Here is an 11750-nt window from a genome sequence, read left to right on the forward strand (position 1 = left end):
ATAACGACCATGACCAGTGTAGGGAGAATGGCTTATAATAACGACCATGACCAGTGTAGTGAGAATGGCTTATAATAACGACCATGACCAGTGTAGGGAGAATTGCTTATAATAATGACCATGACCAGTGTAGGGAGAATGGCTTATAATAACGACCATGACCAGTGTAGGGAGAATGGCTTACAATAACGACCATGACCAGTGTAGGGAGAACTGCTTATAATAACGACCATGACCAGTGTAGGGAGAATGGCTTATAATAACGACCATGACCAGTGTAGGGAGAATAGCTTACAATAACGACCATGACCAGTGTAGGAAGAATTGCTTATAATAACGACCATGACCAGTGTAGGGAGAATTGCTTATAATAACGACCATGACCAGTGTAGGGAGAATGGCTTATAATAACGACCATGACCAGTGTAGGGAGAATGGCTTACAATAACGACCATGACCAGTGTAGGGAGAATTGCTTATAATAACGACCATGACCAGTGTAGGGAGAATGGCTTATAATAACGACCATGACCAGTGTAGGGAGAATGGCTCATAATAACGACCATGACCAGTGTAGGGAGAATGGCTCATAATAACGACCATGACCAGTGTAGGGAGAATGGCTCATAATAACGACCATGACCAGTGTAGGGAGAATGGTTTATAATAATGGACGGAACGGAGAAGATGGAATGGCATCAAACACCTGGAAACCATGGAAACAATCTGTTTGATGTATTTGATACCATTCCACAGATTCCACTCCAGTCATTAACACAAGCCCATTCTCCCCAATTAAGGTGCCACCAACCTCCTGTGGCCATGACATTACATCCTGTAAGTGCAGCCATTGGCTTGTACCCATGGACTTTCTTTATGGCCTAGAGGAACAGGCTTTCTGTATACAGTACCAGGTATAAAGCTTCTGCAGGAGAAGAGATTAGGCAGGATGTATGGAAGACTGAGGATACGAAGCATCAAGCTGGCTGGGTCGTACCTCAATTATCCCCCCTCTCACTCTCGTCTCCTTCCAGTCATCTGAAGTCAGAAACACAAGGAAAGTCCTCTCAGATCCGTGTAGAAGAAGGAATGGAGATAAGGAAAGGACTTTGGGGACATCACTTGAGACCAGAGGTGGGTGAATCTTACCCTGTGCCCGCAATGGCTTGTAGGGGTGCTGGATGGTGTTTTAGACTCAGCACCCCGGGGTGCATGTCAACAGTCTAAAAGCAGTGAGTGAGTGATCATGAGGGGTGGCTATATAATGAGTTCATAGAAGGTCTGAATATCCCACATGGCAGATGTCCAGTGACTATGACAATTACTAATCATTACTAATCATCTTTATTTTCCTGGGGGGCTCACTGCGCTTGGCAAGAGGAGTTCATTTGTGTCAGCTGAAGGGGGAGAGAGACAGGTGTTGTTCATTCCACCCGGGCCCCTGATTTACTCTTTCCTAGAAAAACACAGGGTACACGTTTGCTTCCAATTTTGTCCACTCTTTTTGTCTGACAATATAGCTGAGAATGAGATGAGATGTTAAATACAAAGGCAGTCAATAAAACAAGATCAAATGGTTGTTTTAGTGGTTTCATATTTTATTGAATAGGACTTATGAAAGGGGTTGCGAATTTAAAAAATTAAAAAATTAACAAAACTGCACATGCATTTTACTGGTATTTTTTTTGGTCTATCTTAATTTAATTTAGTCTAGAAATGAATTGTTTTTAATCTTTGTTACTTTTTATGATTAAATATTTTTTTGTATTTTCACATACATTTATAAAGTTCCTTGTAGGGTTGGCCACCCTTCTCCGTTTCCATGCGTTATATTACGGAGAAGCGCTATAGCCAACGAGAGGGGGTAGCACTCGGTCTGACGTCATGATCTTACAACAAGATACGCCTGGAGCTCTATCACGGAGGCGAATAATTTACGGTATAAAAAGATTTACAGCCGAGAGGGCTAACTCGTTGGAGCACACAAGCAATTACAAAGCCAGCTAGATACAACTTTTGGCACCAGCGGAGCGCAGCGCACAACCCTCGAATACGCTCCTTGAGCTGAGCCCTCTCTTGCCTCTTTTTTATCCCGGGTGACAATTAATTTGTGCGCTCCAAGTCAAATCAGAGCGCACTCCGTTGAAATGCGAGCAGTAGCATAAAGACCTTGCACCTTCGAGAGAGGGGACAGAGACATATTTAGTGTTTGACAGTGTCAGACAGTGAGCGGGGAACAGCAGAGGAGCACCTGTCTTCACGGCATGTCCTTGGAAAGCAGCTAAAACCGAGACGCATCATCGGTCTAGTCCGGGGACAGAAGCCTAAACAAATGGGCGCTGCCAGCGTGGACCTGCTGGTCACCCTCCAGATCCTGCCGGGTTTCTTCTCCAACTGCCTGTTCCTCGCGCTCTACGACTCGGTGGTGCTGGTGAAGCGTGTGGTGTCGTTGCTGAGCTGCCCTGGCGGCGGCGGGGGAGAGTGGCAGCGCATGCTGACCTCGGCAGGGCTCCGTTCCATATGGAACAGCTTTCTGCTGGACGCATACAAACAGGTAATGAACCATGTCATACTGTCGTATAAACAGCATTCTGCTGGACGCATAGAAACAGGTAATGAACCATGTCATACTGTCGTATAAACAGCATTCTGCTGGACGCATACAAACAGGTAATGAACCATGGCATACTGTCATATAAACAGCATTCTGCTGGACGCATACAAACAGGTAATGAACCATGGCATACTGTCATATAAACAGCATTCTGCTGGACGCATACAAACAGGTAATGAACCATGGCATACTGTCGTATAAACAGCTGTCTGCTGGACGCATACAAACAGGTAATGAACCATGTCATACTGTCATATAAACAGCATTCTGCTGGACGCATACAAACAGGTAATGAACCATGTCATACTGTCATATAAACAGCATTCTGCTGGACGCATAAAAACAGGTAATGAACCATGGCATACTGTCATATAAACAGCATTCTGCTGGACGCATACAAACAGGTAATGAACCATGTCATACTGTCATATAAACAGCTTTCTGCTGGACGCATAAAAACAGGTAATGAACCATGGCATACTGTCATATAAACAGCATTCTGCTGGACGCATACAAACAGGTAATGAACCATGTCATACTGTCATATAAACAGCTGTCTGCTGGACGCATACAAACAGGTAATGAACCATGGCATATTGTCATATAAACAGCTGTCTGCTGGACGCATACAAACAGGTAATGAACCATGGCATACTGTCATATAAACAGCATTCTGCTGGACGCATACAAACAGGTAATGAACCATGGTATGTTAACACTGCAGGCTACACTGAGGCTCGAGTTTGTGTTTATACTGTGAGTTGTAGCAACTTGTATTGTGGGTATAACTGTGTTCAACAGACCCACAGGTATTGGGCAATGTTCCAATATGATAGTAATCTCTCATGGACATATTCACAGATTATTTTACTCTTGTGTAAGACTAGCGAAATAGTGTCCTCTAAAAGTGTCCGAGTGGCATCACCTGGAAAAGTTGGTATGCGTCAGCATACAATTATCTCAACGGTTATAGGCATACTTCTCTGTTAATCTTAACCTTTCAAAAGCACTGTATCGTTTTTAGAAGGTCAGTCCTTCATTTTAAAAGGACAGTTATACATCTGCATCACTGACTTCTTCTTATCTGGTCATCTGAGCCCATGTCCTCTCCTTTAAATGTTGAACTTTAATATCAAATTCAAAATGTAGGTTATCTGATCTAAAACGTGATGAACTTTGGTCCCCAGACAGTCAAAACCATGAGGGCCATTCACCCCTCTGTTACTCAGAAGTTCAGAGGTCTGGCTTCTCCTAAATGTTACATTTTAACTCCCAAACCAAACAGAGACCAGTGTGTCAGTGCCAGCCAGACACCATGTAGATAGGTAGACAGGTAGACATGTAGACAGGTAGACAGGTAGACAGGTAGACATGTAGACAGGTAGACAGGTAGACATGTAGACAGGTAGACAGGTAGACAGTTAGACAGGTGGGCACTTACACAGATCATCTTACTTCTACAGGCATTTTGACAGATAAGAACATGTACAGAATGGATGTGAATGGCTTATAGGAGGTGAATGAAACACGTGCACGACGCTCGTCACTAAAGAATGTGGTTGGTCTAGTTTGGGGTAATTTGGTAGAGGAATCCCCTGCTTCTCCCCTCTCTGTCCCCTTGTTGGTCTAGTTTGGAGTAATTTGGTAGAGGTCTCCCCTGCCTCTCCCCTCTCTGTCCCCTTGTTGGTCTAGTTTGGGGTAATTTGGTAGAGGAATCCCCTGCATCTCCCCTCTCTGTCCTCTTGTTGGTCTAGTTTGGGGTAATTTGGTAGAGGACTCCCCTGCCTCTCCCCTCTCTGTCCCCTTGTTGGTCTAGTTTGGGGTAATTTGGTAGAGGAATCCCCTGCTTCTCCCCTCTCTGTCCCCTTGTTGGTCTAGTTTGGGGTAATTTGGTAGAGGAATCCCCTGCTTCTCCCCTTTCTGTCCTCTTGTTGGTCTAGTTTGGGGTAATTTGGTAGAGGAAACCCCTGCCTCTCCCCTCTCTGTCCCCTTGTTGGTCTAGTTTGGGGTAATTTGGTAGAGGAAACCCCTGCCTCTCCCCTCTCTGTCCCCTTGTTGGTCTAGTTTGGGGTAATTTGGTAGAGGACTCCCCTGCCTCTCCCCTCTCTGTCCCCTTGTTGGTCTAGTTTGGGGTAATTTGGTAGAGGACTCCCCTGCTTCTCCCCTCTCTGTCCCCTTGTTGGTCTAGTTTGGGGTAATTTGGTAGAGGAAACCCCTGCCTCTCCCCTCTCTGTCCCCTTGTTGGTCTAGTTTGGGGTAATTTGGTAGAGGAAACCCCTGCTTCTCCCCTCTCTGTCCCCTTGTTGAGAGTCTGATCCTCTGTTGTGTCCTTGTCACCTTGTCACACTCTCTATCGCTTCATCCTCTCTTGTTCTCTTTCAATCTCTCATGCCCCCTCTCTTCCCCTCGCCCTGCCTTTGTCGTTCAGTCCTTGTCTCTGTCGTTCAGTCCCTGCTCCTGTTGTTCAGTCCCTGCCTCTGTCGTTCAGTCCCTGTCTCTGTCGTTCAGTCCCTGTCTCTGTCGTTCAGTCCCTGTCTCTGTTGTTCAGTCCCTATCTCTGTCGTTCAGTCCCTGCCTCTGTCGTTCAGTCCCTGCCTCTGTCGTTCAGTCCCTGCCTCTGTCGTTCAGTCCCTGCTTCTGTTGTTCAGTGTTTCTATGTCAAACGGTTTTGGCATATTTCAGTCTTCTGTGATGGACAGGACTAGTCAAAAGTTTGGGCACACCTACTCATTCCAGGGTTTTTCTTTATTTTTACTATTTTCTATACTGTAGAATAGTAGTTAAGACATCAAAACTATGAAATGACATATATGCAATCATGTAGCAACCTAAATATATTTTATATTTCAGATACTTCATAATAGTCACACTTTGCCTTGATGACAGCTTTGCACACTCCATCACACACACACACACACACACACACACACACACACACACACACACACACACACACACACACACACACACACACACACACACACACACACACACACACACACACACACACACACACACAGGGCTAGGTAGGTTACTTTCTAAATGTAATCTGTTACAGTTACTACATTACCTGTCCAAAATTGTAGTCGGTAATGTAATTGTTTTGATTTCCCAAACTCAGTAATAATAATTTCTTTGGGGCGGCAGCGTAGCCTAGTGCTTAGATTGTTGGACTAGTAACCTGGAAGGTTTCAAGATTGAATTCCCGAGCTGACAAGAGCCAACTCAGTTGTTTATGATCTTGTTGTCATGGAGGACTGATTGGGCTCATTGCTACCATTGCTTGCTATAGGCTTATTGTTTACGTTTTTGTTGGTGACACTTTGATATCTCGATAATTTTCAGCTGTTTAAGTCTACCAAAGAGCGCAAGTTTGACCTTGTGTCCATTAGGCCTATGGAGAAAGAAAATGTATTTAGCATGAATTAGATTGAGCAATGAAAGCCCCAACCCGTGGCCTTCTTATATAAACTCTTTGTTGACAGTATGGAGCATAATACCAGAGAGGAGTATAGAAGGGAGAAAGTCACCAGACTTCTGTTCCACAGACTGGGATCCACACGATGTAGCTGTTGCAGGAGCCCTGGCTATCCACTGGTCGACAAAAACAACAATTGATAGGCAGCTTACAATTATTCAATTCAACCATTATTGGTATAAAATACACATATTTTTTATTTATTTGTATTTATTTCACCTTCATTTAACCAGGTAGGCTAGTTGAGAACAAGTTCTCATTTGCAACTGCGACCTGGCCAAGATAAAGCGTAGCAATTCGACACATACAACAACACAGAGTTACACATGGAATAAACAAAACATACAGTCAATAATACAGTAGAAAAAGTCTATATACAGTGTGTGCAAATGAGGTAGGATAAAGGAGGTAAGGCAATAAATTGGCCATAGTGGCGATGATATATACGTTTGTGAACAGCCATCCACCACAACCACAATCCGTAAGGCACAAATAGCTACATGAGAGAGCAGCAGTGTGATTCACTCAATAATACATGAAATCCAATGAAGGTGCCACCAACCACCTGTAGTGTGTATATTATTGTCTTGATTGACTGGCGACACCAAGCTTCTCTTTTCTTTCAGAAAGACAGTACAGCTCAAGATGACCAGCTGATAACCAACCTCTCTTTATCTCTTCCTCCCTCCCCTCCTTCCTCTCGCTCCTCTCCTACCCTCCTTCCCTCCTCTCCCTCCTCTCCTCCCCTCTCTCTCCCCATGTAGGTGAAACTTGGAAGTGAGGCACCCAACTCCAAAGTGGTGAAGGTTCCTGGTAGCGGTGGTAACCATGGCGTCCGGCGGAGGAGCAGTGTGACCGCCACCACGGCCCGTCATCCTGGAGACGAGTGCCGCCTGCTGGACTTCGAGTCATCAGAGCGCCCTCTTGTGGTGAACTTCGGTTCGGCCACCTGACCCCCATTCATCAGCCACCTGCCCGCCTTCCGGCTGCTGGTGGAGGAGTTCTCTAACGTGGCTGACTTCCTGCTGGTCTACATCGACGAGGCGCACCCCTCAGACGGCTGGGTGGCGCCCACCATGGGCCCATGCTCCTTCGAGGTCAGGAAGCACCGGTCGCTGGAGGAGAGGGTGGTGGCGGCCATGAAACTGACTGAGGCCTTCAGCCTGCCGCCTCAGTGCCAGCTGGTGGCTGACTGCATGGACAACAATGCTAACGTAGCCTACGGCGTGTCCTACGAGAGGGTGTGCATCGTGCAGAGAAGGAAGATTGCCTACCTGGGTGGGAAAGGACCCTTCTTCTACAACCTGAAGGATGTGAGGCAGTATCTGGAACAGAGATATGGCAAGAGATAGGCTTGATAACTGAACGGCTGATAAGAGAAAGACAGAATATTTATTTTCGTATAAAGGGAGAATAAAAGGAAGGCGAGGTGCTTTCGGAACTGATCTGTTCTGACCACGAATGACAGGCAATGCTCGGGAACAGAACATGTGACAGGTTCTAAAATTCCCAAGTTCCACATCTCTGGAACTTCCTTTCTGGAAGGAGACCAACATTCCATAAAACCTTTTGACTGGAACACAATAGAACAGATAGACTTAAGAACATGGACTGATGCTCTGCTACCTATGACAGTGAGTTGACTGAAAGAAGAAATTGAATAGGTTGACCCGTGACACGCTTTATCAATAACTCCAACCCCAGTTGCGAATAATCTAAACGTTTTCTAGTTACAGTACACATTATCTTCTAACCTGGCTCCTTTCAAAACAAAAACCAAATTACTGCACAGAGAAGAAAGCACAAGTGCCCAACTATATATATATATATATATATATATATATATATATATATATATATATATATATATATATATATATATATATATATATATATATATATATATATATATATACATATATATATATATATATACATATATTTTTATATATATATATATATATATTTATATATATATACATATAAATGTATATATATATACGCAAATATGTGTATATATATATATATATGCATATATGTATATATAAACAATTATATTAATTTATTTCTATGGAGTTTTAAATGTTATGTTTGTTTTTACACCACGATAATGTTTTGTATGTTGATGCACTTGCAATGCTTTTTATTTAAGAAAACAATCGATCATATAAGGGGTGTTATACCACTGTTTAAACCACCTAGAGTAGACTGTTTTAAACCACCTAGAGTAGACTGTTTTAAACCATCTAGAGTAGACTGTTTTAAACCACCTAGAGTAGACTGTTTTAACCCATCTAGAGTAGACTGTTTTAAACCATCTAGAGTAGACTGTTTTAAACCATCTAGAGTAGACTGTTTTAAACCATCTAGAGTAGACTGTTTTAAACCATCTAGAGTAGACTGTTTTAAACCATCTAGAGTAGACTGTTTTAAACCATCTAGAGTAGACTGTTTTAAACCATCTAGAGTAGACTGTTTTAAACCATCTAGAGTAGACTGTTTTAAACCATCTAGAGTAGACTGTTTAAACCACCTAGAGTAGACTGTTTTAAACCATCTAGAGTAGACTGTTTAAACCACCTAGAGTAGACTGTTTTCAACCATCTAGAGTAGACTGTTTTAAACCATCTAGAGTAGACTGTTTTAAACCATCTAGAGTAGACTGTTTTAAACCATCTAGAGTAGACTGTTTTAAACCATCTAGAGTAGACTGTTTTAAACCATCTAGAGTAGACTGTTTAAACCACCTAGAGTAGACTGTTTTAAACCATCTAGAGTAGACTGTTTTCAACCATCTAGAGTAGACTGTTTTAAACCATCTAGAGTAGACTGTTTTAAACCATCTAGAGTAGACTGTTTTAAACCATCTAGAGTAGACTGTTTAAACCACCTAGAGTAGACTGTTTTAAACCATCTAGAGTAGACTGTTTTAAACCATCTAGAGTAGACTGTTTTCAACCATCTAGAGTAGACTGTTTTAAACCATCTAGAGTAGACTGCTTTCAACCTTCTCGACTCAGACACTTCCAAGCACATCGTTCATGTTACACCACCACCTAGAAAATAGACGTTAGCTCTGTGTCCATCTCCTCCATATGGGCGATTTAACCCAACAGACAATGAGAGAGGGAGGAAAGTAAACCCAAGAGCAAAGCACAGAATGAAGAAACAGAGGCAGTATGTGTACTGTAGTCAGCACCAAGGCTATGTCGCTAGCTAGCTAGCTGTAATCCCAGGGGCTGTTTGCTGTTGGTGATGGTTCGTGTTAGCGATGAGGCAGGGGTGTACAAAGATGTAATGGGTTGAGGGAGATAGCCATGTTTCCATAAACCTAAGGTGAGTTTTCTGAAAGCTTTATGGCTAACGTGGTACTTCATTTCTCTCAACAATCAAGACTCAAACCCCATGTAGAACATCAAACATTGATTTTGCAATTGGTGCTATCATGGTTGAATTGGTTGAATTGGTGCTATCAAGATATACAAAGTGCCACGTTAGCTATGAAGCTTCTGTGAAACTCTGAGTTCTGAGGTGTGTGGCTTGAAGTGAGAAAGGCTAAGGACAGCAGGTGAGACGGGCTAAGAACAGGTGGTGTCTAGATGACTTAAGAAGGTGTTTCAAAAGGGGTGTGTGTCAGTTTTATGGTGTGACGTGACTGAAGAGATTTTTAGTTGATCACACAGACAGTTGTCCATGGTAAAACAGACACACAGACAGTTGTCCATGGTAAAACAGACACACAGACAGTTGTCCATGGTAAAACAGACATACAGACAGTTGGTTTGGGTCGAGACGGGGCTGGTGTGAGAATGAAAACCACTGACTAAAGGGGGGTAACTAACTCAGTCTTTGGTTGGATGACAGACCTCACCTCCTTGACGTAGACTCAAACCAACATGTCTGAACATCATCAAACGAACTAACATTCGCACACAATCTCTCTCTCTCTCTAGGAGAGGTCCATCAACTAATATTAGTGTTCTTTATCCATTTGTGTAGAGCTGTGTTTAATAAACTCCAGAGGAGAGGAGTGATGGAAAGAAAAATAAAGATGAATTTACTACTCTGTGATTTGTGATTTCTGTCTGTGTGTCTGTCCTGATGGGGCCAGATAACCACGAGGGAGAGAGAGAGAGTAGAGAGGGAACAAAAGAAAGAGAGAGAACGAAAGAGACAGACAGAGAGAGAGAGACACTGAAAGAAGGAAAGACCTGTTCAGGGAGTTTAAACAGAAGCATTCTTTCTGTACCTGTGTGAGTGCTTGTGTCTATGAACAGCTCTCCTTGAAAAAATAAATAAAACACCTTACACATAAAATAGGTGAAATGACTCCTAAAATGCGACAGCTTTGGACACGCTCTCTATGATAGATTATAACATATGTCTGTAGGGTTGTAGAGGCTGTAGGGTTCACATGAAGCCGAGACTCCTGGCTGAACTTGTGCTCCAGTGAACCTGCCAACTACTGCACAGAATAGTACTTCCCACCAGGGAGGGAATGGAAAGAGGGAGGAAGGAAGGAGGGGTGTGGCAGAGGAGGAGCATGGGGAGGTTATATTATAGGGAAAGGCAGAGATGTAGAGGAGGCTATTAGGAGAGGTAAAGTGTGAGGAAGGGAGGTGGGGGAATGGGAGGAGAAGGTGAGGGATAATGGAGGGATTGGAGGATGAGAAGTAGAGAAAGAAACAGAAGGAGGATGTTTTCAGCTGGTCCATTGCTTTAGCGTGAAATAGGACCTGATGATGTGGTAGTCTGGATAAGGACCCTCAGAGCGGTCCACGGTGAATGTAGAGCAATTTAACATTATTCACTAACTATCTCCGCCTCGGAAAGTCCCAGCACTGCCAGGGTGTGTGTGTGTGTGTGTGTGTGTGTGTGTGTGTGTGTGTGTGTGTGTGTGTGTGTGTGTGTGTGTGTGTGTGTGTGTGTGTGTGTGTGTGTGTGTGTGTGTGTGTGTGTGTGTGTGTGTGTGTGTGTGTGTGTGAGTACTGATTTCGGGGAATAGAAGGTGAGGATGCTTGAAACGAAAAGGGGGCAATTAGTTCTGTAGGTTTATACAAGAGACCCAGACAGACCAATGAGAAAGAGAGAGGGAGGGGAGAGAGAGAGAGAGATTGAGAGAGCAAGAGAGCGAGATTGAGAGAGGAGGGAGAGAGAGAGATTGAGAAAGAGATGGAGAAAGATAGATTGAAGAGAGAGAGAGAGAGAGAGATTGAGAGGGGGGTAGAGGAAGCTCTCTAAGAAATGGGATCGAGTGGTAAACAGGATCTGGACAGAGTCATAAGCAGCACCTCATTAAAATACTATAAGTCATAAAAAAAATAAAAATAATACTAAAAGTCTTGTCTCAAAATTGATATCTATCTAGCCTTTAAATTGTTTTAAATCCTCCAGATTCGAGAAGAAAGACGAGGAGTTGAACAATCAGTTAGCCTTAATTCAGCATCCTGCCTTCAGCACGCTGCAATGCTATTTTCCAGATTCTTGACTTCTTTTTTTTTTCTCTGGGTGACTAAGTCCTACATTGATTTAGTCACCTTCATTTTGATAATCCTCAAACTGTAAAAACTCCAATAAATGTGGAACAGATTATGATAGAGGCATGAGGTTAGGAGCATTTGTTTTAGAGCATTATCTACACAATTAATTATTTTACCC

General features: G+C 43.2%; 1 pseudogene across 1 annotated transcript; it reads left to right on the top strand.

Moving 5' to 3' along the window:
• Nucleotides 1-1789: 1789 nt before the first annotated feature.
• On the top strand, nucleotides 1790-10155 carry LOC110505893 (type II iodothyronine deiodinase-like; annotated as a pseudogene). Its single transcript, XR_005039569.2, has 2 exons — nucleotides 1790-2554; nucleotides 6857-10155. The product of XR_005039569.2 is annotated as a type II iodothyronine deiodinase-like (transcript).
• Nucleotides 10156-11750: the final 1595 nt, after the last annotated feature.

The sequence above is a fragment of the Oncorhynchus mykiss genome, chromosome 25 (genome assembly GCF_057628025.1).
Source record: "Oncorhynchus mykiss isolate SJ-2025 chromosome 25, ASM5762802v1, whole genome shotgun sequence".
In the NCBI taxonomy this organism is placed as follows: domain Eukaryota; kingdom Metazoa; phylum Chordata; class Actinopteri; order Salmoniformes; family Salmonidae; genus Oncorhynchus; species Oncorhynchus mykiss.